General features: G+C 36.0%; 2 long non-coding RNA genes across 2 annotated transcripts in view; one reads left to right on the forward strand and one right to left on the reverse strand.

The window, feature by feature from the left end:
• Window positions 1–19,716, forward strand: part of LOC108529789 (uncharacterized) — a 183,058-nt gene that overhangs the window by 48,092 nt on the left and 115,250 nt on the right. The gene's annotated exons all lie outside the window — the stretch shown is intronic.
• LOC108529790 (uncharacterized) lies at window positions 3,620–17,743 on the reverse strand. Its single transcript, XR_001885674.1, has 3 exons — window positions 17,494–17,743; window positions 6,381–6,530; window positions 3,620–3,857 (listed from the first exon to the last, which is right to left on the reverse strand). It is a non-coding gene; the product is annotated as an uncharacterized LOC108529790 (long non-coding RNA).

Below are 19,716 nucleotides of genomic sequence, written 5' to 3' on the forward strand. Positions count from 1 at the left end.
TCTGTTGATAGTTTCTTATGCTGTGCAGAAGGTTTTTAGTTTAATTAGATCCCATTTGTCAATTTTGGCTTTTGTTTTCATTGCTTTTGGTGTTTTAGACGTGAAGTCTTTACCCATGCCTATGTCCTGAAGGGTATTGCCCAAGTTTTCTTCTAGGATTTTTATGGTCCTAGGTCTTACATTTAAGTCTTTGATCCCTCTTAAGTTGATTTTTGTATAAGGTGTAAGGAAGGGGTCCAGTTTCAGTTTTCTGCATATGGCTAGCCAATTTTCCCAACAACATGTATTAAATAGAATCTTTTCCCCATTGCTTGTTTGTGTCAGGTTTGTCAAAGATCAGATGTTTGTAGATGTGGGTGTGATTTCTGAGGTTTCTGTTCTGTTCCATTGGTCTATATATCTGTTTTGGTACCAGTACCATGCTGTTTTGATTACTGTAGACTTGTAGTATAGTTTGATTTGAAGTCAGGTAGCATGATGCCTCCAACTTTGTTCTTCTTGCCTAGGATGGCTATGCAGGCCCTTTTTTGGTTCCATATGAAGTTTAAAGTAGTTTTTTCCAATTCTGTGAAGGAAGTCAGTGGTAGCTTGATGGTGATGGCATTGAATCTATAAATTACTTTCGGCAGTATGGCTGTTTTCACGATACTGATTATTCCTATACATGAACATGGAATGTTTTCCCATTTGTTTGTGTTCTCTCTTATTTCCTTGAGCAGTAATTTGTAGTTCTCCTTGAAGAGGTCTTTCACATCCCTTGTAAGCTGTATTCCTAGGTATTTCATTCTCTTAGTAGCAATTGTGAATGGGAGTTCACTCATGATTTGGCTTTCTGTTTGTCTGTTATTAGTGTATAGGAATGCCTGTGATTTTTGCACATTGATTTTGTATCCTGAGACTTTGCTGAAGTTGCTTATCAGCTTAAGGAGATATTGGGCTGAGACAATGGGGTTTTCAAAATATACAATCGTGTCATCTGCAGACAGAAACGGTTTGACTTCCTCTCTTCCTATTTGAATACCCTTTATTTCCTTCTTTTGGCTGATTGTTCTGGCCAGAACTTCCAATACTATGTTCAATAGAAAAGTTTCTAATGATGCCTTGATGGCCTATGAGTGATATAATCAGTTAAATCAGGAAAAATACAGATTAACCTGAGAAATTTTTTTTTTCATCATTATAACTGTTACCTTTACCTACAGACTCATGGTCCAGAGTCAATATATTTTCTAAACTGTAATAAGATGACTAATGGGTGGGAGTGGATAAAATAAGTTCATTTGAACTCTATATAATGATATGCAAATTTGTTATTTTAGCAGGGTAACTTTACTGAAGCTTCATCTGACTGAAAAATATTATGAAACATGATGTGTAATCATCATTTTGGCCTCTGCTATAGAGTGGTCATGATTGTAATTAAAGTTAATCACCAGTTATACTGCAAAACAGGAAACATTGTGATGGAGATAGACTGTGGTAGAAATGCCGGGATTTAATCACTGGATGCTGAGGCACTGATATGAGGGGATCGAGAGAGCTGGCTTAGAAAAAAAAAATGAAAATGAAGGACTTGCACATGTCAAGTCCCTGGAAGATAAAGTGTACAATGAATTTTGTTTATTGCATAAGTGGAGATGTCAAGCTGAGAAGTATCAGAGTCACAATTAATGAAAAGTGACATTTCAAAATGGAAGAATTATTTTTAATGTTCGTGGAAATATTCATCTTGAGATTCATTGCACACCAGGGTGACTACAGTCAATAATAATGTATTATGTATTTCAAAATAACTAAGAGAATACATTTCAAATGGCTCATTATTAAAAATGATAGGTGATGGATATGTTAAGCAGCTTGATTTAATCAAACTATATCATATACATATATCAAAGCATCACATTTTACCCCATAAATCTATGTAACTATGATTTGTCAATTTAAACAGGTATCATGATAGTAGGGGAAAATGGTCCATGATCTAAATACCTAAAAATAATGAAATTATTAATGAATTCCAATAAAAGCACATGTCGGAAATTATATAGCCATAGAGTGATGCATATGGTGACTATAGAAATATGAGAAAATACTTGTGTTTAAATACTAAATGAAGAAAATCATTATTGATTTTGAAGATGTTATAATTACATAAATAATACAAATTTTAAATAAATTTTAAATATTTGGTTATTTTCTTTGAATCAGGACTCAAAATAATATATTTCCTTACATTATATCATTTGTTTTTAGTAAGCACATATTTATTCATCACAATCTACAATGGAGAAGGCAGGAAATGTTCTACGTTGTGAAATTCAATTGAATATTTCTTTCTAGAGTATCAGATAGAGTTCTTTAGGTGTGAAAGAATAATTTCAACTCAAAAAAGAATTTATAAAAAAGACTAATTTGGGCCACCTGGATCCTGGAAATTGAGTTAAACACATGATATATCTAAAAGTTGTCTTAAATTATTTATAATAAATGGTAAAATCTTTTAAAATGTGCATTTCTGTATTGTTAATCATAGAGATTCACTCTAGATATATTTGAGATAAAAGCATGATTCATAGAGTGGGTAGTATTTTATTTGTAAATGAAATCAAATATGGGTACTAGAAAGTAAAACAATATTATCATATGAAAATCTATAAAACAACTGTTGAATTGTTTTGGACTAGATGATAACCTTTGACTGTATTTTCCGTTTCTGAGCATTGTCATAACTCAGTCAAATAACTATGCCTGTGACCCTGGTGATCAAATGGACAATTTAACAGCTGATTTGGTTAGTTTTAAGTGAACTCCACTAGGCTCTCTGCTGGAAAATTACATTTAAAGCAAAATATGAATTTTATGTGGTGTAAAAAGTAGGAAGTTGTTTCTTTTTAGTTAATTTGAAGGGTAAAGGGAATTTGGTGGGTGCATTTAACTATAAATAGTTAGGCTATCACCTAAATTAGTAGTATTCCATGTAGATAAAGCAAAATATGAAGCACCAAAGGGCAAGTCTTTGACAACAATAAAGTACCACTACATAGAGAAGGCAACTCTCTTGACTCATTGTTCAGAAATCAAATATCAAGACTAGGTTAAGGTCATATTATATTAAATAAAACAGGGAGGGATCACAGAAAATTAACTATTTTAGTCTTTGGGACTGATTTGCCTTCGGTATATTACCAGGCAGGCAGTTCAGGTTAAAATGTGTTTCTTTGGGTCACTCCTTTGGAGTGACTTTCCCTACATAGTTGGTATCCTTGCTGGCTATTCTGACAGACTTCCGAGAATAGTTTAATGAAAGCTGCTTGCATTTGCATGAACAGGCAAACACTCCTCAATCTGGGCTCTGCTACTTATAGCCTATGGGACCTTAGACAAATCACGTAAATTACCTGAGCCTCAGTTTACCACCTGAAAAATAGTTAAAAGGATCTGTCTCTTATGGAGTTGCTGTGTTAATTAAATTAAATGCCATGTGGAAAATAGGATAATATCTGGCTACCAAATAGGTATCTGTATCATTATATATTGTTTTGTAATAAATTACCACACATTTCATGACTTATCATAACCCTTATTTATTAACTCATTGTTCTTTAGGTGAGAAGTTCAGGGGGACTTACTTGGATTCTCTGCTTAGGGTTTCACCAGACTAAAATCAAAGTGTCAGCCAACTACATTTTCATCTGAAGCTTGGAGTCCTTTTCCGGGCTCATTTGTCTTGCAGGAGTCAGTTCCTTGTGGTTGTCCCAGTTATCTTTTTGACTGTTGGCTGAAGATCACCCTAGGCTCCTAGACCTCCTTACATGAGGTCCCTCTTCACATTCTTTGATTCTCTCTGACTTCCTCTTCTTATACCAGACAGAAAAAGATATGTATTATGGTATTAAATGTCTCATGTGATTAGATTAAGCTCGCCCTGATAATTTCCTGTTTAATTAACTCAAAGTAAACTGATTTGTAATGTTAATATATTTGCCAAATCCCTTTTGCCATGGAAAGGTAGCATAATAACACTTGTGATTTCTCATCATATTCTTTTTTTTTTTTTGGCACAGTGCTTACTTTTATTCATTTTATTTTATTGTATTTTTTATTTCCACAGGTTTTTGGGGAACAGGTGGTATTTGGTTACGTGAGTAAGTTCTTTTATGGTGATTTGTGAGATTTTGGTGCACCCATCACCCGAGCAGTATACACTGAACCCAATTTCCAGTCTTTTATCCGTCACCCCCTCTCACCCTTTCTGCTGAGTCCTCAAAGTCCATTGTATCATTTGTATGCCTTTGCATCCTCATAGCTTAGCTCCCACTTATGAGTGAGAACATACAATGTTTGGTTTTCCATTCCTAAGTTACTTTACTTAGAATCATAGTGTTCAATTTCATCCAGGTGGCTGTGAGTGTCATTAACGCGTTCCTTTTTATGACTGAGTAGTATTTTGTCATATATATACACATGACCATTTTGGGGATAATTGGCAAGCCATATGTAGGAGAATTAAACTGGATCCTCATCTCTCACCTTAACACAAATATCAACTTAAGATAGATCAAGGACTTAAATCTAAGACCTAAAACTATGAAAATTCTAGAAGATAACCTCGGAAAAACTCTTCTAGACATTGGCTTAGGCAAAGACTTCAAGACCAAGAACCCAAAAGCAAATATAACAAAAACAAAGATAAATAAGTGGGACTTAATTAAACTAAAGAGCTTCTGCACAGCAAAAGGAACAGTCAGCAGAGTAAACAGACAACCCACAGAGTGGGAGAAAATCTTCACAAACTATACATCTGACAAAGGACTAATATCCAAAATCTAGAAGAGACTCAAACAAAATTAGCAAGAAGAAAGCAACAAACAGTCCCATCAAAAAGTGGGCTAAGGACATGAATAGACAGTTCTCAAAAAAAGATATACAAATGAAAAACAGTAAAGAAATTCCTTAAAGAAGTAAAAGTAGACTTATTGATCCAGCAATCCCACTATTGGGTATCTACCCAGAAGAAAAGAAGTCATTATACGAAAAAAATACTTCCACATGCATGTTTATAGCAGCACAATTCACAGTTGGAAAACTGTGAAACCAGCCCAAATGCCCGTTAATCAATGAGTGGATAAAGATACTTCTCATCATTTTCACAGTACCGGGTATTAAGTTGGGAAAACCTTATAGGAGCGTTTTAGAACTCTGTCTACCAGACACTCAATAAATGTTGTTAGTTTATCCTGCTATTTCCGAAAGAAGCAGAGCTTGTTCTGTGCTAATTTTTATGTACATACGACATCTTAATATTATTCATGAAAATATTCACTATCTACACAGTCCCTGAAAGATCTGGGAAATCCAGAACTGGCATATTAAAAGTCCAAGCCTCAGAGCCAACTGATGGATCTGCTAAATCAATAATGAATACCCACAGAGTGACATCAGAAATTCTGAAAAAATACATAAAACACCTGTGTATCATCACTTCAATTAAATCCAGTAATAGGTGTCCACTTATGAGTTGAGAGCTAAAGATCGCACGAGTCTGGTCTGAGCAAGGAAAACATAAAATACAATGAAAACAAGGAGGAAAATAACGTAGACACTCCCTATAAGCTGCATGCTTATTTCTATGATAGGTAGAATTTATGCTGAAGTAACAATTGTTTTAAAACTAGTTAAAGTGGCCGGGCATGGTGGCTCACACCTATAATCCTAGCACTTTGGGAGGTCGAGGTGGGCGGATCATGAGGTCAGGAGTTTGAGACCAGCCTGACCAACATAGTGAAATTTGTCTCTACTAAAAAATACAAAAAATTAGCTGGGTGTGGTGGTGGGCATGTGTAATGCCAGCTACTTGGGAGGCTGAGGCAGGAGAATCACTTCAACCCGGGAGGCGGAGGTTGCAGTGAGCCGAGATTACACCACTGCACTCCAGCCGGGATGACAGTGCAAGACTCCATCTCTAAATAAATAAATAAAACTGGTTAAAGTATTGATTTAAGTGTCAGAGAGAACAGTGAGTAGAATCAGAGATCAAATCTTGGGCTCTGGACCTTACTCTTCCACACGTTATTAAGAAGATCAAAAAAATTAGAATGTTCTCAGTAAGTATGAGAAGTCAAGAAAGAGAATAAAAAATCCATTATCCTCCTCTGATCAAAGAGTCCTAACTCAGTGAGGTCAGAACCACTGACAGCCAACTTTCTGATACAGTTTGGATGTTTGTCCCCTCCAAATCTCATGTTGGGATGTGTTCCTCAGTGTTGGAGGTGGGGACTGGTGGGGTGGTGTTTGGGTCAGCAGGGAAGGTCTCTCATGAATGACTTGGTGCCCTCCTCCTGGTAATGAGTGAGTTCTCACTCTGTTGGTTCACATGATACCTGGTTGTTGAAGAGTCTGGCACTTCTCTCTCATGCTTCCTTTCTCATCATGTGACATGCTGGTTCCCCTTGCCTTACTCCATGAGTAAAAGCTTCCTGGAGCCCTCATCAGAAGCTGAGCAGATGCTGGCACCATGCTTCTTGTACACCCTGCAGATTTGTGAGCCAAATAAATGTCTTTGTTGTTGTTGGTTGTTTGTTGTTGTTGTTTTTGAGATAGAGACCCAGGCTGGAGTACAGCAGTGTCATCACAGCTCACTGCAGCCTCAACCACCCAAGCTCACGTCATTCTCCCACTTCAGCCTGTTGAGTGGATGGGACTGCAGGAGGCAGCCTCCACACCCAGCTAATTTTTTTTTCTTTTCTTTTCTTTTTTTTTTTTTAATGTAGAAAGAGGGTCTACTAACCCAGTCCATTCTTGAACTTCTGGCCTCAAACAATCCTCCCACCAAGACCTCCTGAAGTGCTGAGATTATGAGTATGACCCACTAAGCCTGGCCAAACCTCTTTATAAATTAGTGTGCCTCAGGTATCCCTTTATAGCAATGCAAACAGACTAACACTGTTTCCTACTACATGGAAGAACCTGAGAGAAAAATGTCAAGGCATGCATCACATGTGCCTTCCTTGTATGCTATTCCTCTTCAAAATAACCCCTTAAAATGTTACAAATTAGAAAACAGAAGTTTAAGAAGTTAAATAGTTATGTAAAATATCACAGTTGGTAAGGTGGCAGAGGCGGTTTTCAAACCATATCCGTTCCACTATAAATACTTAAAAAATATTATGCCACCTCCTACATTGGTTACATAAAAATGAGTGTTTCTCTTGAATGAAATTTTATCTCTCTGCATATTCGCTAACTGAACACACATAAACCTATGTATGTAAGTGTATACCCATCTTGCCCAAACTTAATCTTTGAAAAATGTTTAAACAGATTAGTCTATTTACTCAGTATCTAGAATCATGATAGCAGTCCCAGAATTATTACATGATTGGCAGGAAACTTAATCAACCTTAACTCAAAGTAATTGGCTAAACTTTCAACTCTTGACTTGAGATCGATTACTATTCAGCTGGTGGCACTCCAAGTTGGCTCAAGTTTCACCTTTGACTTGCAAACCAAAGTACTAGGAATAAGTTGAATATGAATTGTTAGAGAACTTTATGCCTCATATCTTGGTATCCGTTATGGATGGGCTAGAATTGAGGAAAAAAATTCCCATTTATGAGTTATAGTGATAGTTGACGAGCTAAGAAACAAAAATTGCTGAAAATATCTCATAATATTTTAAGAAAATTTACCAATTTGTGTTATGCCACATTCAAAGCCATCCTGGGCCTCATGCAGCCTGCGGGCAACAGGTTGGACAAGGTTCTTTTAGGGTTCTCTATATATAAAATGTCATTAACAAAACAATTTCATTTCTTCCTTTCCTATTAAGATGTCTTTTCCTGGCCTTAGAAAAATAGCTTTCAATTATTCATCATTAAGTATAATGCTAGCTATGGGCTTGCCATATAGGGCCTTTATTGTGCTAAGGTATATTCCTTTTATACCTAATCTGAGAGTGTCTATCATGAAAGGATATTGAGTTTTGTCAAATGCTTTTTTGGTGTTTATTGAGATAATAATATGGTTTTATCTTACATTCTGTTAATGCGATGTATCACATTTATTGATTTATGTATGTTAAAGCACACTTGCATCCCAGGGATCAATCCCACTTGATTATGGTGAATGATTCTTTAAATAAGTTGCTAAATTTGGTTTGCTAGTATTTTTCTGAGGATTGGGCATCAGTGTTCATCAGGAATATTGGCCTATAGTTTGTTTGTTTGTTTTTCCTTATACTGTCCTCATCTGGTTTTGGTATCGGGGTAATACTGGCCTCATAAAATATGTATGAAAGTATTCCCTCTTCAACTTTTTGGAATAATTTGAGAAGAATTGGTATCTACTCTTCTTTAAATGTTTGGTAGAATTCACTTGTGAGTCCATCCAGCCCTGAGCTTTTCCTTGACGGGCAAATTTTTATTACTGATTCAATCTGCTTACTCATGTGTGTGTTTGTGTGCATTTATATATATTTATATATTTATAACATATATATAATTTTTTTTCCCAAATTACCCTTCCTTTCTTGTCTTCTTCTGGGACTCTGATGACATAAAGATTAGACCTTTGGGCATTTTACCACAATACCCTAGGGAGAGGTGGTGTTCATTTTTTTCAGTGCTTTTCTCTCTTGTTCAAATTGGATAGTTTCTGTTGATCTAGGTTCAAGTTCACTGATTCCACTTTCAGTCATCTCACTCTCATTTTGCTAGTGAGTCTATCAGGTGTTGTAGGCTGAGAGAGAGAGGGTCATGATCAACTCAGTATATCACTCGAGGCTATGTGAGTAAACAGCACACTGTTCTCATAAAAGCAGGATGTTGGCAAACTTGACAAGCTGCATCTGCTGCCCAGAAGGAATGCTGAGGGCAGTCACGCCCCAAGCTCAATGTTTCTTGTGATTAGGCACATCTGAAGCCTGTTAGCAATAATGTGAACCTGTGATCAATTAAGCAGCTGACCAATCATTACCTCCTCCTCCCTGCTCTTTCTACCCAATAAATACAAAGAGCTGTAGAAGCTCAGGGCTTCTGCCTTTGCTCACTAGAAACAGGGAGGCCTCTTCTTCTTCCCCTGGCCCTTTCCTTTAAAATAGTTACTTTTGTTTTAAGTTTTCGTTTCTGCGTTCGTCCCCCTTCGTTCAGTCGCACAGTAACCGTGACAAACTGCAGCAATCAAGTATAATTCAAATTTTGGATACTGTGTGTTTAAGTTCTAAATTTCCATTATTTTCTTTTTTTTTTCTCATACTTCAAATAGTTTTATTAATTATAATTAAACTTCATCCACAAATTGATTTTTATGGGGCAAGGTAAAGGAGCCATTTATAAGTAAATTCTATATTATCCCATCATGAACTAGAACTACCATTATATTATATTTATATAGACTGTACATAAAGTATAAGAAACCCATATATGGATCTGAGCCTTTTTTTCATATTGACTTACTGGATCTATGATTATTCTTCTACACAGTACCCATATTGTTTTAGTCCATTTTAAACATACAATAGCACACATCCCACGTTATGCTCCTCATTCTTATTCAGTTTCATAATTATAGTTGATTATTCATTAATATTTATTTTTCCACAACTTTAGTTGTGCCCATTGTCAAAAGTAAAGGAAGAACGGTGTCTGTTATTAAATTATATTGATTTCATAGTTATTTTGGATACAAATTTCCGCCTTCCAATGGAGTCTTTAAATAAACACAAAAAGAATAATATATGTGATTAGAGTTAAATTGACTACAGTAAAGTAGTACATTGGAAATTAAGCTGAAATTTCTTAGTATATAAAAATGCCATAACTTACAGTCCTCAGAGAAATAGAAACGGTAGAAAAAGAAAAAGAACCCTTGTAAATATACCAATGAAATGTATGAAAATCAAAACCAAGTATTGGGTTATAAATAATATTATGACAAATTTGGTCATTAAAGATTAGAACAAACGTTGAATGTCCACACTAAGTGATATCATTCAGTATTTTCTTTAGAGGTTCCAGACAAGACAAAAAAAATCAAAAAAAGTTGAAAAGAGTTACAGAATTTGAATAAGAAACACGTCATTATTTATATGTAATATAATTCAAATTTTGGATACTGTGTGTTTAAGTTCTAAATTTCCATTATTTTCATTTATACCTTTTATTTCCCTGCTAAGATGTTCTGTCTTTCCATTTATTTTGAGGGTATTAGACCCTAGCTTGTAGAGTCCATTATCATAGCTGATTTGGAAGTCATTGTTTCATAATTTCAATATTTGAATTATCTTGGGATTAGCATTCATCTTCAGACCATAGTTCCCATGGTCAGAGAGACGGATTCACCTTCCTGAAAGTTTTAGGTATTTGTCATGCTCACCACACACTACTCCTCAGCTGACATGCATCTTCAAAACTGAAACACACCCGCAATCTGGGTAGAACAGAAAAACGAAATGAAACAAAAACCTAAGGATACTGTCTCTGTCCCATAAAGGTTCCTATTCCTGCTTTTCTGGTGAAAAAAATAGAGAGAGAGAGAGAGAGACAGACAGATATTCTTTTAGAGGTATTTCTGTCCATGCTTAGTATATAGTTTTAGGATTTGACTGCACTTGAGTTGAGACTGTATTATATAGAAGAAAACAAAACAAAATGAAAACAGAAAATGTACCACTTGAGTTTTTAGTATTTTCAATTCTAATTTTCTTACCCAATCTACCTGCTACAATTTACTGTTGAGACTCCTCAGATTGCTGTCTACTGCATTCGATCTAGGCTTCTATTTGTATTTTTTGGGAGAGGAGGGATAATGTGCTTATTTTACCACCACTTCACTTCCATGCTTGAAAAGAAGACTGAAAGATTTAAATCTTATTCAATCTTATTTAATCTTATTCAGTCTTATTTAATCTTATAGTTCTGGATGCTGGGTAGTCCAAGATCAGTCACATCTGGTGAGGACCTCTTGCAGTGGGAACACTGCAGAGACCCCAGGTGGCACAGGGCATCACATGGTTAGGGGACTCCCAAGACATGGCAAAACTGGCCTTTTATAATCGTCTCACTCTTGTGATAATTAACCCATTCCCCATTAGTAACCTATTAATTCATAATCCATTCATTTGTGAATGGATTTATCTATGCTTATTCAATCTTATTTAAACCCAAAACTCTACTATTTATTTTTTTAAATTAGTTTGGCCCTTATATTTCCATTTTCAAAATTCTTTACTCTTTTCAGATTATTTATTTGTCATAGCATTCATTTTCCCTTTATGTATGTAATTTAACTTTGTCTCTCTAATGATTTCAATTAGAGGGTTATAATTTGAGATTTTCAAATATGATATCCCTTATTCTATTTGCTTTGACTCTTTTTTTGGAAAGCTTTCCTTAAATTTCTGGTGACTGCTTGGTTTTCTACTTCTTATTTACTAAAGTTTACTAACTAGGAATTTTGTGTTAGTGGAAAAAATGTCATTATGGGGTAATTAGAAAATGTGCTGACAGTTCATTGGGGGAACTCCACAATGTAAATATGGGAGAATCTTTAAATCTTTCAGTCTTCTTTTCAAGCATGGAAGTGGAGTAGTGGTAAAATATGCTGATCCTCTGAACCCACCAACATTCAGTGTGAAGACATCCTAGACTGTCACAGTCCCCTGGAATTCCGCCATGCATATATCCCCTATGTTTTCAGACACTGGCCTTTATTCCTGCCTTATTTTAATGTTGTTTGTCCAGACTTTCTTTAGGTCAATTTCTCCAGAGAGTAAAAATTTGATCCCCTGCCCAGGAGTGGGACATGGATAAAGAAGAGTTAACTACTTGGCCTTTTAAAGTAAGAGAGAGTTCAGGGGCTCTATCTGCTTTTTATATTGTTTTCAAGCAATTCTTCTGTTTAATTCTTGTCAACTTGAGTACCTTGTATCTCCAAGTCCTAGGCACAATATCCATAAATGAATTTGCCCACTTGTCAATAGTATTCTTATCAGGAGGCACTTCAGGTTGGGCTCTCTTTACCTTGAGAAGTCAGTTATATCTCCCCATGCACCCACTTTTCCCAAATGCAAGTTTTTATGCTGCAATATTATTTTCTATATTTGTCTATGTGGATTTCTATGGTTTGAACATGTCCCCCAAAAGTTCATGTGCTGGAAACTTGATCTCCATTGCATCAGTGCTGAGAGGTGGGACCTTTGGAAGGCAGAGCCCTCATGAACAGATAAATCCATTCACAAATGAATGGATTAATGAATTAATGGGTTACTAATGGGGAATGGGTTAATCATCACAAGAGTGAGACTGTTATAAAAGGCCAGTTTTGCCATGTCTTGGGAGTCCCCTCACCATGTGATGCCCTGTGCCACCTGGGGTCTCTGCAGTCTTCCCACCAGCAAGAGGTCCTCACCAGATGTGACTGATTGATCTTGGACTACCCAGCATCCAGAACTATAAGAAATACATTTCTTTTCCTCACAAATTATCCTGTCTGTGATATTCTGTTATAGCAACAGAAAAAAGACTAAGATGTGAACTGAAAGCTTTATTGTCATTCCTATAATAGCATTTAGTGTATTCCTAGAAGAAAGAGGAGAGAAACAAGATTTTTAATTTTTAAAATAGAAGTTTAATGTATTGTTTTATTTAAATAAATTAAAAGATCACTAAGAGCTGATTAAAGCCAAAAAAATGCCTTGATCCTTAGTATTAAAATTCACCTTTCCAAGTTAGATCATGCACTTAAGACAGTATTAACAAAAAAAAAATGCTGCCCCAGTTTTCTAAGTAGGTCCAAGAAGTAAATGAGGAAAAGACAAGTCCTTACATCTGATGCATTATTTTGGGTGACATGGCCCTGGAGGGACCTGTTGTAATTGATAAAAAGAAATAAATTATGTCTACAGAGAAGATTGCTGAAATTTGCGTATCCTTTTTGTTTGAAGGATACGTCAGTACTCAGCCTGACCCATTGGACTTTATTTGACTAAAAGCCTTGGCAGGGCCCTGACACAAGTAATTTATAGTCTAAGAGTGGTAATTTATATGACATCCAATATCTTCTACCTTATTCCATAAGAAGAATGACCTGGGCATGAGAGAATCTGGACCAGGACCAAGGGTGGAATAAAAAGGGAGAAAGACTGATGTGTAATACTCCAGTAGTCACATTATATAAGTGGATTAGGTGAGACTGAAATAGGGCATTGTTAATGCATTTAACTATTTTAGGAAACATATACCACCTCAAGTAATGCAAACAGTATGAAAGATCTTAATGGCAACTTCTGGTTGACTGTTCTGCTATTCTGTTAACATGTAAATACAGTTATGTGACTTGTGGTGGTTTGCACAAACATTTTACTTTCAGTCACCAAAATGGTACTGTTTGAAAGCCGTTCTCCCAGATTGATGACAATGAAGGTCATGGGATTCAGCAAGGGAATTAGCAAGTACAGCAATGATTGTCTCAGGCTTTCAGAACATTTACCACTGAGATAAAACCTTGGTTTTTATTTTCAAGGATATCCTGCAGTAGGCAAAGGTAATGCGGTTATTCTCAGAGGAAGTACACAGTGATAGAACAATGGGAACACTTAAAAGGTGCCCTTAACCATTTTCACATAAAGGGAAGGCTGAAAAGCTTCTGTTCATTCATTTATGATGTCATTATAAAATGCCTTGGAAACCAAGGTTCATGAATGTAAATTGCTAGGGAAGCAATTGACATAATTAATGGAGGAGAAAATGTTCTTTTAAAAATGTTTTTACAATCAGAGCTTAGATATAGTAGCCTTTGTGAATACTGGTACTCAAGTTTGGCTTGGAGGTATTTTTTTCTTTCTGATGTATCCATTGGGCATAAAGGAGTATTAGATTCTGTACTCACCTTCTTATTTTAAAACAGTGCTATGTGTTTGACATTAGTGGTGCCTGAGCATTTATGAATTTTGATCATCACTTTTCTATGCACATTATATTCCAGACTTTCCTTAATATAAAATAAATTTCTAAGCAAAATGACACAATTTAAGACATGTCAAACTTTTAAAAATTGTCAGTTTACTTTATTTTGGTCGTGTCCAGGCCTTTCTAATTTCATAGTTTATGGTGATTACAACAAAAATAACCACAGAGAAATACATCAAATTCTGTATGTCAGTTCTATAGAGACTTGATGGGATTTTATAGCCATGACTATAAAAAATCAGTTATAATTTTATTTCTATCTTAAATAATATTGAAAAGCACAATCTTAAAAATTAGTTTCCCATTGTGATTCAACATATAATTAAATCTAAATTGGCTTTGTAATATACTTATCAATTTTTTTGTTTTGAAACATTGTAATTTGAAAATGTAATGATAGTCCCTACCTTATAAGGTTGTTACATTTCAGTGAATTACAGTTCATGCAAAACGCTTAAAATTGTGCCTGAAACGTAGTAAACATTCAATAAATTATATTTATTACACAATTGACAATGGAATTTATAGTTTGCCTGACAATTACAATTAGAGTTGAGTACGGTTTTATGCTCCACCATGAATCTTTTTGACATTTGTTCAACTTTCCTGTATTTAGATTGAGCTCTTAATCTTCATTTAAAACATCTAGGGTTATGTCTTTCATTTCAGTAAATACTTCCTAAACCTTCACAAATGTAGTGACTAATCTATATTTCAAATATTCTCTCTAACGATGATCTGGTACCTAAACCCCATAAATAAAAATTAAAAATTACAGAAATTGACCAGCTAAACATGCCATAACTCTATCTTAATAGCAGATACTTTTTTTTGATAAAACGTATATAGTGAATAATATTTTAAAATGGAGTTTCTCCTTAACATTTAAAACATATTCCTCCCCAGGTAAATGTTAACACCAAAGGCAAATTTTGTTAATGTTCGATTCTTACACAGGAAACTTTATAATAAATATCAACTGGCACAAAACTGATTTAATGATTTATCTCCACAAAATCCACACACAAAAATTGAATGATTTATACTTCTCAGACTTCAGAGTCCAAGGTTCTGTACAAGTAACCTGTTCAGAGTCCAGGGTTCTGTACAAGTAACCATGTAACCTCAGCTATATATAAAAAAAATTATTTGATGCTGCCAGTGGGAAGGAATATAGCTGGCACAATAACAAGGACTAATAGACGTTTGCAAAATTCGGATACTCTTCTTTCAAGAAGTTATAGATCTAAGAGTCTCTTTGGGAAATGAGGTCCATTAGTATGGAGCAGGACACAGATAAAACTGAGACACATTGGGCCCATTCTCTAGAACAAGGGTTTTGGCATGTTCAATGGTTTATCAAGTAAAGTTCAAGTCCCTAGCAGAGAATCAGCTGTAAATCAGGAATGGAAGAAGAGCCCGTATTTATAAAGACTGAGAAAGCATAGAAAACATTATGCATACACATAAGAGACTCATGGCAGATACACAGGATTTTTTCTTAGGTCAATGAGCCTAACTCAGTGTTGCTAATTCAGCTGACATTATTTCTTTTTCTTTCTTTGCAACCTCTGCCTCCCAGCTTCAAGCGATTCCCCTGCCTTGGCCTCCCCAGTAGCTGGGATTATAGGTGCCTGCCACCATGTCCAGCTGATTTTTCTTTTGTATTTTTAATAGAGACAGGGTTTCACCATGTTAGCCAGGCTGGTCTTGAACTCCTAATCTCAGACAATCCACGTACCTTGGTCTCCCAAATGCTGGGATTGTAGGCGTGAGTCACCGCGCCCAGCCGCAACTGCCATTATTTCTACCACTACCTTAGATGAGGTTGCACTCCTGGTACATGACCTGACTGACGCTCACCCAATTCCCCAGCTAATCCAGGCCACACTGCAAGTTAAGGTCTCTAATTTTCCAACTACCCAGGGAAGGGATTGGTGGGTAGTAGTCTCTTAGAAGCAAAGCCTGGCAAAGCCTAAAGATTCAGGAAGATGCCTCACCAGAAAATTTCCAGTTTGGTTCCATGACATTGAATTCAGCATAATCCCATCAAAAGCTTTTGTCTTTTTCTACTGATTCTGCAACAAGGAATTTCAGTTAATCAACTTCCTTTAAATGACTTCACATTATCTTGAGCTGGGACACTGGACTTTGGAGAACTTGATCTGATTCACCAAATGGGTCATGCTCTTTATACTAGCCTCACTGACTGCATAAGAATGTGACTAGTAGGCCGGGTGCAGTGGCTTGTGCCTGTAAACCCAGCACTTTGGGAGGCCAAGGTGGGTGGATCACCTGAGGTCAGGAGTTCGAGACCAACCTGACCAACATGGTGAAACCCTGTCTCTACTAAAAATACAAAATTAGCTGGGCGTGGTGGCAGGCACGTGTAATCTCAGTTACTCAGGAGGCTGAGGCAGGAGAATCGCTTGAACACAGGAGGCGGAGGTTGCAGTGAGCCAAGATCACACCATTGCACTGCAGCCTGGGCAACAAGAGTGAAACTCCATCTAAAAAAAATTTTAAAAAAAGAAAAAAAAAAAAGAATGTGACTAGTTCATTCATATGGGTTTAGCAATCTTTGAACTGTACTCTAGCTCCTTCAGAACTTTCATAATTGATTTATATTTAGTTAATGACAAGGTAAAAAGATTTGACTGAGTGAGCTTAGGAATGCTCTAGTGTAAGTTCACCAAGTTGGCCAAGCTTTAATTTAGTTCATCCCTCTTTATAGAATCTAGCCCCATCTTTTTTGGGAAAGCAAGTTATGCCGCCAAAAGTCCACCTTTCACAGGTCCTAAAATCTCCTTCCTCAGTGTATTTTTCTCAGGAGTTATGCTTGTTTCACTGTTTCTCTAATAATCAATAAGGTATGCCATAACCAACTGTAAAGATTCAGAAATTATGCATTGCTGCCAGAGTCCTCAACTCACCTGACTTTTTGATGGGTAAATCTGAGTTTACTGATTTTTTTTCTACCACATCCTGGTGGCAACCTTTTTTCTTTTTTTTTTTTTTGGATTGCTTTCTATATTGCCGGTCTGGCTGCCTGGTTTATTCTTCTCTGAGCAGATGGGTCTCTTACCCTTGCTCCCATAGAAGCCAACATTTTGAACAAAGGCAGATTTACCTAGAGGCTAATTGGTCTTAAAAAGTTAAGTGACTTCTCACCTAAAAGACCCTTGAGAGAGATGGGAGTTGTCAGGTGTTCTATGTGGAGAAGGAACACTTGGCTATAATCAGGAAACATTTCCATGAAATCATTTCTGGTAACATGTCCAAAGAGCTCTGAAGAGAAAGATCTGAATCTCCAAGGACCCTGTTATTTGTTGTGATTGCTTTCCTTATCTCAATAAATATTCAAGTTTGTACCTAATTTTGTATTCTTGTTCTTAAAGAAGCCCCGTACCCCTGCAACCCGCCCCCAGTAACAGCTTAAGCTTCAGTCCCTACAAAACTGGATCCACCTCTGCTTTTGGCATTGCCTGTTATTTTTGCATCCTGCAGTGTTCCTGCCTTGTTAACTCACCAGGAGGTGGCAGGAGGATGCCTTTCTTCATGTTACTCAGTTCACACCTGGGGATACATTAGCTGTGCCAGAACTTGCTCTGGTTGTCCACACTTGACCTCCAATCAGTTTTGTTTGGGACATGCTGCTGCATCTCCTGCTCCTTAATTGGCTCAGTGGTGACTTATATTATCTTGTTGCTCACTTTCCTTCTTTTTTTTTTTTTTGCAGTTTCTTGTCTCAGCTTCCTGGACTGTTTAGGTTTTATCTCTTCCCCATAGAACACTCTTTGATGAGAAATGTTACAAGGGAACCCTGGTGACTCTTTTAATCTGTGAAACAATTAATTGGAATTCTGTGGAGCATTCCCTATAGAAACACCTTTCTATGTAAGAAGCTAGTTAGTTCTCCCGCCTCAACAATGTTCATATCTTTGGAATACAATCTACTTAAATATGCAGAGGCAGTCCCCCTTCTGTGCTCTGGTTCTTTTGGAAAACTGAATCCTCTTACTGAATATTCTGTAAAAAGACAAAAGCTGTCAAATTAGGTTAAAAAAACAAAATCGAGCAATGTGCTGTTGACAAGAAACTTGCTTCAGACCAAGTGATAAAGAACAGTTGAAAATAAAGGGAAAAGCCAAGAGACACTAGGCAAATGCAAACATTAAGAAAGGGGAAAATGTCAATATTTCATCAGAAAATCTTAGATATAAGCTCAAAAGTAAAAAGCAGTGTAAAGAGGGACTTTTAAAATCATAATAGGCACAATTCATGTTGATATAGCAATCAAAACAATATACATTTAGTAGCAAAACAGCTAAATATTTATAAAGAAATTATATTGAAAATGTAAGGAGAGATGAGAAACATCAAACTATAGTATATATTTAATAAAATTATTTCAAGATTAAAGGTCAAAATCAGGCAAGGAAGGTGAGAAAGTGAATAACAATAGATAAATTATAATATGCAAATGTATACATGAATATATTCATGTATGTGTGTATAAAATCTGTGCACATGCACGTACATATATATAATCAATCTTTCTTATGTCCATGTATAAAAAATATAATACATTTGCTTGAAAGCTTTACATTTAAAAAGTAGAGATTACATAGGTCATATTCTGTAATGTCAAATTTAAAAAAGCAACAATATAAATATATGACCAAAAAGATTAATATCCTTCAATATTTATAGATTAGAGGCAATCACTATATATATATGCCAATATAGTAAAAGCTACACTAAAAGGAAATGTATAGCTTTAAATACTAAAGAATAAAGACAAAAATATAGAGAAATGCATACCTCATTTTAAGAAGTTAATAAAAAGAACAATAAAATAAACCAAAAGAAACCTAGAAGAAAGAATAGATTAGGGTAAACATGAAGTAAATGGAAAGGAAAACAACATAGTAAAAATAACAAACTATAAAAGTCTGAAAAGACCGATAAAACAGAAAAGTTGCCTTGAGCCTGATTAAGAAGAGAGGTCACTTTGGGAGGCCAAGGCAGACAGATCATGAGGTCAAGAGATGGAGACCATCCTGGCCAACATGGTGAAACCCTGTCTCTACTAAATATACAAAAATTAGCCGGGCGTGGTGGCACATGCCTGTAGTCCCAGCTACTCAGAAGGCTGAGGCAGGAGAATCGCTTGAACCCGGGAGATGGAGGTTGCAGTGAGCCAAGATCACACCACTGCACTCCAGCCTGGCAACAGAATGAGACTGAGACTCCGTCTCAAAAAAAAAAAAAAAAAAGCCCCCCCCAAAAAAAAAAAAAAAAAAAAAAAAAAGAGAGGTCAAAAACTTACAAGATTAGGATTGAGAAAAGAAACAAAACTATAGATGTAAAAAATAGTTAATTTAATAATAAGAAACATCACATGCAATATAATGAAAACAAATTTGAAAATGTAGGAAAATTTAGTAAAATTGACCTATGAAGAAATGGAGAAAATATTAATAGATATTTCAAAAATTATGAGATAGGAGATTTTTTAGATCTAGCATTTAAAAAGCACATACTCAGGGGCGGAGCAAGATGGCCGAATAGGAACAGCTCCAGTCTCCAACTCCCAGCGCGAGCAACACAGAAGACCGGTGATTTCTGCATTTGCAACTGAGGTACTGGGGTCATCTCACTAGGGAGTGCCGGACAATCAGTGCTGGTCAGCTGCTGCAGCCTGACCAGCGAGAGCTGAAGCAGGGCGAGGCATCGCCTCACCTGGAAG

This window comes from Rhinopithecus bieti, unplaced genomic scaffold (assembly GCF_001698545.2).
Source record: "Rhinopithecus bieti isolate Rb0 unplaced genomic scaffold, ASM169854v2 scaffold_6113, whole genome shotgun sequence".
Classification (NCBI taxonomy): Eukaryota; Metazoa; Chordata; class Mammalia; order Primates; family Cercopithecidae; genus Rhinopithecus; species Rhinopithecus bieti.